Source organism: Thunnus maccoyii, chromosome 1, assembly GCF_910596095.1.
Source record: "Thunnus maccoyii chromosome 1, fThuMac1.1, whole genome shotgun sequence".
NCBI lineage: Eukaryota > Metazoa > Chordata > Actinopteri > Scombriformes > Scombridae > Thunnus > Thunnus maccoyii.
Window position 1 is genome coordinate 28923286 of NC_056533.1, and position 7992 is coordinate 28931277.

A 7992-nucleotide genomic window follows, 5' to 3' on the forward strand; every position below is an offset into this window, starting at 1 on the left:
CTGGAGGCTACATAAACAAACAATAGTAGTCAGATTTTGGTTCTTTTTCTCGTTCTTTACTCAAAATGGAAACTTCTAAGATGCATCCGTACATGTTTGAGCCTGAGTCTGATCTGAATTACATAAGTGGACAACATGAACAATCCATAGAACAACTGCAGCCACAAGGGCTATCTGACGTCATCATGAGGAGGAAGTAGAGGTAACGTTGCAAATGGACTGTTCAGAGCAGGCTGAAGGCCTGGCTTTTGACTTGCAGGGAGCATTTTACACACATTCACCTCAAGTTTTGGAAATTTGACCATGTTTAACAGAAGATATCCAACATCATAACAATATATAAATGACAGAACAGACATTTGAGCATCAACAAGTCTTCCTCTATGCATGCATCAATCACTTTCCAAATCTTTTCAATCAATTTTCCTGTTTTCTGTTTTGGATTCTGAGCTAAAGTGAAGTGAAGGTTACTGTACTGTACATAAAGCATTCATTCACATCACAACATTTATATGGGCAAACAGTATGCCCCAAATGAAATGCCTGCTTTGCAATTAAATGCAGATTGTGAAGAACAACAAGAATCTAGTTACCAGTTTGGCTGCAGAGCTTGAATCTTTCACCTGTTTTACCAGCGTACCTGCTTTACATCACAAAATCAAGAGGAGAAGAGAGGAGAGGAGAGGAGAGGAGAGGAGAGGAGAGGAGAGGAGAGGAGAGGAAAGGACCATCTGCCTTTGCTTTGCTGTCCTCTCACCATCTGTGAGTGGAGCATCCCAAGACCTACAGGGCTCGGTTTGTATATCCATGTGTGTGTGTTGGGGAGGATTGTGCCATCCTTTCTATGAAGTGATGTAACCTGTTTGCCTCCTCCTCGTCCTCATACAGATAATAAAAAAATACAATTCTCTGGATATTCTGCAGAGAAATTATTAAATGATCTGGCAGGGACATTGTGTGTGTTGTGCGCTCTGTGTGTTTGATGTGACTGAATTTGTTTGTATGAGGTCAGAGATAAAACTGGGTATTTGGTGATGTAAGAGGATCAGACGCTTTGGAATCTGGAGGTTTCTTAACAGGACTTATGCAGAAACCTTTCACCCGTACATTGGTGCTTGTGTGTTTACCCGTACTCAGTAGGTTCTGATAACAAACATGTAATTAAAGTCACTGTCCTGGCCAAATTTCCTACATCTTGACAGGTCGTTTAGACAGTTTTGGATGGCATGGCCGTGAATTAATCTGGTGTAAATTTAGATGGAGCTTTAATTAGCTTGGTGAAGCATGCCCGCACTTATTTAGACAACTGGGGTGATAATCTTACAGTATGTTGTGCTTCTAGCTCACTTTTCTCTAAGTATTATCTACTAATATGCATTACAGTATGTTAAACCTGATTCCATAGACTGTATAAAAATAATGGACACGGTCACTGTGACGTCACCCGTTGGTTTGTGAACTCCCGTTTTGAAGCCTCGAGTTTGGCATTTCGACCATTGCCATCTTGGTTTTTTAGTGCCAGAAGTGATGAGAAGTGACCATATTTGGAGCGTGGAACTGCGGAGGAGCTCCCTAGGGTCAAACTACAGCACATGTATGTATTAAAGAGAACTGGATACAGCGTCGGAGGCGGGGCCCTGTTCATTCCTATGAAAGTTGGTCAGTGGTGCATGAAGCCAAAAAAGCCACTTCCTGAAAACATACACTGCCTGCTCTATGGACCCAACGTGCGCAGCATGCTCACTGGAGATGGCAAATTACCATTTTAGACCTCTGGTTAGAGGCTGGCTGGAGATAAAATGATTCAATCGTGCGGCTCTTCTAGACGTTCGAAATATGATCGGACCAAATGGATCAAATTCTGATGAGTCATTTCGCATGGGTTGTGAGCCCAATAGCATCACGTGACGCTGTAATTACACGGTTTGGCCACTATGTCAAATTGGCTTCAAAGCCCAGCACTCTTCCTATATCCAATTCTCTTTATACATCCATGCTGCAACATCTCACACACTGCTGTGGAAACAACTTGTCAATCACAAGGTAGCCACACCCTAAAGCATATCCTGCTTTATCGTCTATTTACTCTTAATGGGGCAATAATTTACAAAATGAACATTATGCTGTATTGATGAAGACTTGAAACTAGCGATTGAGACCATAAACTCATTAGGAAACTGTTTACTGAGGTGATAAATCAAGCGAGAATTGTCTCATTTTTCCATTCTTTTCGGAGCCAGTGGAGTCGCCCCCTGATGGCCATAGAGAGAATGCAGGTTTAAGGCACTTCTGCATCGGCTTCACTTCTCAGACCCGGAGCTACCAACTTGGATGATTCACTTGATCCATATCTTTTGGGGGCTACAGAGATAAGAAGAAACAACAGAAATTTATTTTATTTCGAGCAAAGATTTGCCCTCTTGCAAAAGATTGAAATATATCCTCAAGACCTAAATGTAGATTTGGTTAACAAATCAGAACCAAAGTTAATTTCAACAAAAAAATCTCACACACAATCTCACTAGGTAAATTACTTCCAAACAATTTGATGACACACTTCAGTGGAAACTTTTTTTTTTCTTTTTATGGTGGTAAAACCATAAAGATTAGAAAACAAGGTCATAGTTACAGGCTGCCTGTGATTTCTCCCCACAGTTGTGACGGCACAAATCCCAGCACAGCCCACTGTTCAATGTCTGAAAGAGATCATAAAAGTAATTGCAACAAGAACACGCTGTTCACAGTATTACAATGGAAAAAGACAGACAGAGATTGAGAGATAGTGAGGCAGCTGCAATTTAAAATATTGTGTATAATAACTGTTATCTAGATGTGTGTAATATCAGCGCAGCACCTCACATGCTCTTTTTACTGCATACAAGGTCTTATTACTCATAATATTTGGGTTTCAAATAAGATCAAGGACATCTTGTGTCATTATCAGCACTCTGCTGTCTGAGTATATTTCATAACTCTTACTTTTGTCTCTGCCTGCCTGTTTTGTGCGTGTTGTTGGTCCCGTATCAGATGTTTTCCCTGTTAATTATCTACATGTGTGTTGTGTCAGTGGCTGACTAATTGTATGCTTGCATGTAAACACTGGTGTTTTTTTGTCAAAGAGAGAGAGTGTGCGTAGCTGTCTGTGCTTCTGTGTATTTGTGTGAGTCGAGGTCATGATGCTGTTCCCATCAAGTGGACCTGTGACTTAGTTTTCAACAATTACATAACATTCCTGTTATCTTTCCTCTCAGACTTTCCTTTGCAGAGGCACATTTCCATTCGCTGACTATTAGCAGCTCTCTCCGATCCCCGACAGCCGCAGCATCAAGCCTCTTATCTCACCTTGGGTAACACCAGCGATATGTATAGGATTGATTGGCCTCTTCTCTGAGAGTGTGTGTCACAAGTGCTGAACAGCAGCCCTCTCCATTAATCATAGACTGATTCCAGCTGAACCTGAAACTCACACAGATTGCTCAGCATGTTGGCTTCCATCCTTTTTCAGGTTCCCATCAGCTAAACTCTACAGAGAGGATGGTGCAATGATTTGTAGCAACAACAGGCTTGCGTAGAACACAGCCCGGCATGAGGCCTGTCTTTCAGATGTGGCAGCAGTCAGTTAATAGCACTGCAGCTGCACTTATTGCCCTGCTTCCTTAGCCTCCCTGATTTGGCTCTGTGTGTCTGGCCCTGTGGGTCGATGCAGCACTAGAGCTGGGGGAAAGCACACAATGTTCAGTTATATTGGCAGAGTGGCAGTTCTAATGGGGGGCCTGTCTGGCCAATCTTGGCCTGACCTATCCAAGCTGTCACTGCGATCTGCCCACCCCTTGCATACAAATTATTTGATAAAAGGGTTTCACAAGGCTCTGCTTGGATTGGCTATCTGCACATCTCTGGGCTGACATCAGTGGCCACCTGCCTCAAAAATGCTGAGGGTCCTTATCTGAGATGAATTCTTCAAAGACATGCCATGGTTTGAAAGTCAATACGCCTTCCTCACCAGTGACCAGCTTTGAAAATGTGATTTTCCAGTCACATGACAAGCAGGTCTGTGGCAGTGTATTGATTGGTCTGTGTAAAGCATCACTCATTAATCTCTACTACTATGGAGTGGTGTCATAAGAAGAGACGTGGAAAAACACCTTGCAGTTGCATCCTTCCTCTATCAGGGGACACTGAACCCAGGTTTGTTTTGCAATAACATGTAATCCTGTACCACGGAATGCTACAGCCCTCTGACCAACTGAGGTGTGTGTTCATTGGGTAGCCTGGACACTTGTGTGTCTGTGTGTGTGTGTGTGTGTTTATGTGCGTATGTGTTTTCCCAGCTGCACTACATGCTCCACAGTACACCCTAGAGTGGGCTGATAGGTTGAAGCAGAGTTTTTTGGTGGATGGGTCATTGTAGTTCAGCTGCAGTGGCGTCTCTGCTCCTCTGCACTGCTGAGGAATATATTGCATAATAAAAAATGGAAGAGGATTAAGGTTCTTCTTTGCATCGGTTGATCACATCCTTGCAGCCTGCATAACTCTTATCACTAAGGATTTGATAGGGAGATCGGTCGGTGCAGAGATCACCCAAAAATCCTTTTAGGAGCCTGTCAGAATTTGGGATAGAGGGACTGTATCATACTCCTGTGGTTACATAAGGGGCCTTTGCCTCTGCTATACCCCCCATATCCTGTTGAACTATTTCTCTTTTTTGTCTAAATGAAAACATCTCCTGTGATGTCACAATGTAAATGCTCCAGTAACGATGAGACAGATCAATACACAGGGTTTGCTATGAGTGTGTGGTGTGTGTGTACATGTGAATATGTGTGCACGGATGTGTCCTATTTATAGCTGGTAATGAATGGATGACCGTGTGCTTTCAGATAAATCCAGTGTCACAGATACAGGCTAAGGCGACGAGCCAGGTCTGATTTTATCACTGGTAATTCCCCCGTCAGACACTTGGGAATGTAATGAAAGACTAAATCCGAATGAGAGGGGTTACAAATATTTTGCCTCTTCTAATCTGCATTTAAGAATTTATATTTTTAATCACAGCTCTCCCTTTGCATATCTAAATTAAGAGTGTTGATTTCCATAAAAATGAAACCCAACACTGGTGGGTGTATTATTTTTGAAGCCACCAAAAAACAAATTCCTACAACGGAAAAATATAACCTTGATTAGATAATCAGAATCCAAATTTTAGCTTCTGTGCATGAGGACAGATAAGAGAGAAATCAATGGCTGTTTTTGTTTAATTGCATAACTCGTCTTAGTCATGCATGAGCAGTTGAACTCCGTAGGCTGTGTTCCTTTTCAAACTGCAGAGGAGAGAAGAGCAACAGAAGTGTCTGATGTGGAGTGGCAGCTGAGATCAGTGTCGAAAGCACAAATAGACGGAGGCGAGGCCCAAGTCCAGAATGATGATCACTTGCAAGACATTCAGGTACACGTGCAAATTTTGTACCTGAATTGTGAATCGTACTGAACCGTGTCTTCAATCTTCAGTCTCAAATTACAATGATCCCCTTTTGTTTCTGAGATATTTATATATTTATATATTTATATACGGTATATACTGAATTTTTCAGTTGCTTACGGCGTTGTCATAGTCTTTAGGAGGAAATGACTGTCCTATATTGGTATGCTATCAAATCTGAAAGGTGAACAAGCACAAACGCACTACATTTTGCTATTTCTAGGCGAGGGCCCGAGGCTTTGTCAGCAAGTCTTTCGCTTCTGTGTATGTACTGTTCTCTGAGACTTTGAACAAATATTGCCTTGCACTAATCCCTTTCCTGAGACAGGAGAGCGTCTGTGGCCTAGAGACAGGCTTAATGAATAAATTTTACGCAGAATAGAAATGGAAAATGTAAGAGGGGAGGAAGATGCAAATCTAAGATTCACAAAAACAGAGCAAACTACAGTAATAGGAGTAAGTGGGAGAAATATAGCAGATAATTTAGATTATTGCATCATTCCTATCCAATTTTGTGTGTATTTATTTTGCATTGCATTTAATAAGAAATATGTAGAATTTGATTATGTCCTAATGTCCACAGAGATTTTGTAACATTTAGATAAAGGCAGGAAAGCATCTCTGCAAAACAGTAATCATATTGAGAATATTAGTTATTGGTAGTGCAGTAAACAGCACACAAACTGTAATAAAACATTATCTTTATAATACACACACAGAGGCCACCCAGTTATTGCCAGTCACAAGACCACTAGCTATATTGATATTAATGTTTATATTTAGTTTGCTGAATGCAAGTCAGCATTCACACGTCTCTCTATTTATATTCTTAAGAGAAGACACACCTTTATGCACTACTTCATATTTAAATATGGTTCACTAGCAGCCTAAAAATATGGTTCAACAATCAACATTGTCAATCTACAAGCAGGGGTGTGTGTAGCATGCTGCCACATGTCCACATCTGCTTATCTACATTTTTTTCTGTGTGTGATTGCTAAAATCATATAGTTTGATGTTTTAGTAAGTGAGTTTCGACCAATAAACACATGGAACAGGTCATGGTAGGGCCCTCACAAAACATTCTTTCTTTAAAGTGGACATAACATGCTTTTTGTGATTTTCTGTCATGGTCAAAGTTCCAAAATTTGAGGTGAATGTATGTAAAAATGCTCCCTGAAAGTCAAAAGCCAGGGGTTCAGCTTTCTCTGAATGCTTCTTTTACAAAGGTACCTTTACTTCCTCCTTGTGATGACGTCAGATTGTTTGTGCCTGCCCATAAATATATGTCCGTTCTATAGTCTTTGTTGCTGAGGTTGTTCTATGGATTGTACAAATTGTCCACTTGCATATTTCAGATCAGATTCTAGCTTGAACATCTATGGATATATTTCAGAAGTTTCTGTTTTGAGTGAAGAATGACAAAGAGAAGTGAAATCCTACTACTATTGTTTGTTTATTCAGCCTCCGCAAGCTAACCAGTCAGAACAGAGTGGGCTCATGCGGAGGGGGGCCTTAAAAAGACTGGAGCTAAAACGGCCTGTTTCAGACAAAAGCTGGACTGAGGGGCTGCATAAAGGACCAGTATAAGATGAATAAGGAGTATTTTGAACTGTAAATCGTGCAAAGATATTCCAGTAGAACCCCAAAATAAAAATATAGACCTTGAAATGTGAATGATACGTCCCCTTTAAGATCACACATACTGTAAGTCACACATACAGCATAACCCTAAAACTTGACACTGATGAAGCATTTAGTAATAAATCTGATGTAAGGGTACCTTAAATATATTCAACTCAAATGATGCAAAGTAACAACCAGTGATGATTGTTATCTTATGTGTTGTGGGAATTTGTCCTCAGGAGTAAGTTACAAATGAGGACCTGAGGGCTCAACAGAGGAAACAGTAGGAAACAACAGAGACCGCGGTGAGAACAGCCTGTCCGAGAGCTGCTGTTTGCTTCTTCTTCTTCTGCATTGATGCAGACAAACAACTTTCTCCCTCCAGACTGGCCTATGTGTTGATTTGCTTGCTGCTTTGAGATTTGGAGCTTAGGGCTTTATAGGTAGACACTCTAGGAGTGAGTTAGTGAATGTGCCCTACTTACTGATAAGAAAGCAGGGCTGCTAAAGCTGCAGCAATGTCCTAGCATTGGCCTCTAAGCCCTCGGCATCTTCTCTGCCTGCTTGGTGTGTGCAACCAAGCAGCAACATGTCCCACATGCTACTCACATATAGTTAAACGTGCTGCACACATGACAGACTGTACAGTATGTACCGTCTATACATGCCTACATACTGACCTCAAAAGACATGACCGAAGAAGCTCACAGAACACCATCAGACACAGTAAACACGGATTCAAGTACACACTCTGCCCTTAATGTGATGCAGACAAACCTATGGTGATCCCCTGAAGCTGCACTGAAGGCTTCAGTGGTCAGTTATACACTCACCGGCCACTTTATTGTTTTATTGCTCGCTACTACCATGTTGGACCACCTTTTGCC

General features: G+C 41.4%; 1 long non-coding RNA gene across 1 annotated transcript; it reads right to left on the bottom strand.

The window, feature by feature from the left end:
* Positions 1-2296: 2296 nt before the first annotated feature.
* LOC121911722 lies at positions 2297-3372 on the bottom strand. The gene is made up of 3 exons (XR_006099940.1): positions 3343-3372; positions 2630-2696; positions 2297-2361 (listed from the first exon to the last, which is right to left on the bottom strand). It is a non-coding gene; the product is annotated as an uncharacterized LOC121911722 (long non-coding RNA).
* Between the last annotated feature and the right edge of the window lie 4620 nt (positions 3373-7992).